Source organism: Octodon degus, unplaced genomic scaffold (assembly GCF_000260255.1).
Source record: "Octodon degus isolate 3935 unplaced genomic scaffold, OctDeg1.0 scaffold00058, whole genome shotgun sequence".
Taxonomy (NCBI): Eukaryota; Metazoa; Chordata; class Mammalia; order Rodentia; family Octodontidae; genus Octodon; species Octodon degus.
In genome coordinates this window covers 2533802-2534848 of record NW_004524634.1, presented here as the reverse complement: position 1 = coordinate 2534848, position 1047 = coordinate 2533802, and the positions used below count along the sequence as shown (strand labels likewise).

General features: G+C 31.8%; 1 protein-coding gene across 1 annotated transcript in view; it reads right to left on the bottom strand.

Moving 5' to 3' along the window:
• The window catches only part of Znf638 (zinc finger protein 638), a 189318-nt gene that overhangs the window by 29815 nt on the left and 158456 nt on the right, over window positions 1-1047 (bottom strand). The window lies entirely within an intron of this gene.

The window sequence follows — 1047 nt, the reverse complement described above, 5'->3', positions numbered from 1 at the left end:
GGAAGACCCAATACTATTATGGGCTACTGGACTCTTTTAGAATATTTTGCTGAGTTTACGAACCTATAATATTCAAATAACGGAAGTTAACAAAAAAAGGGGATACAGATGAATGTTCATTTTCTATCTGTGTATTCAGAGTGGTTGGGATAGATATATAGTTACATTCTCTTGGTGAATAGAATGATTTGTTCTAATGGTGGTTGTACATAGGGTATCAAGTCCGCATCTTGTACAGCAATTAACCACTAAGAAGAATGTATGCAATGTGTTAGTTATTGAAACTGTCCTACCGATTTGATTTGAAACTGTCTCATTGCTATTTGTTTATCAATACAATTATGGCAAAAAAATTTTAAAAAAAAAGTAATCCAACTGCCTATCAGCGGATGAGCAGATTTTTAAACTGTGTTGTTTATGAACAGTAAGGAGAATACTGTACTGCTTCAAAATTAAAGGAAATTCTGGCATTATAACATGGATGAACATGCAAGATATAGTAATAAGCCAGTCATAGAAGAGCAAATGTAATTCCACATTAACGAGGTACCTAAAGCATTCCTAATAATAGAAACAGCAAATATGACTGTGGTTGATAGGCAGTGGGGAAGAAGAAGGAGGTAATTATTTAACAGGTAAGTAGCTAAGCTTAAGCTTGAGAAGCAAGAAATGGATGGTGGTGACAGTTACAATGTCAATGTGTTTAATATGCTAAACTGATATTTAAAACATTAGAAAGAAACTTATGTGCTGCAAATAATAAAATTTGTATATTTAACTGCAATTTCTTTCCTTAAAACTTTAAAGAATTTCCATGCATTTTTCTTTCAAGTTTCAGATACATGACTATAACAACACAGGTAATTTTTATTTCAAGACCAAGAAGAGAATGCAATCCTTAGAAGGTTGTACAGTAAAGGAAAATCTTCACTGTAAAGGGTAACTTTTGTGAATATATAAATATAAATATGAATTTACATTTACATTGTTGATCTTAAGGGAAAATGTGATACAGTTCTCATTCAGTTCAGTTTGCAGCCAGAATAA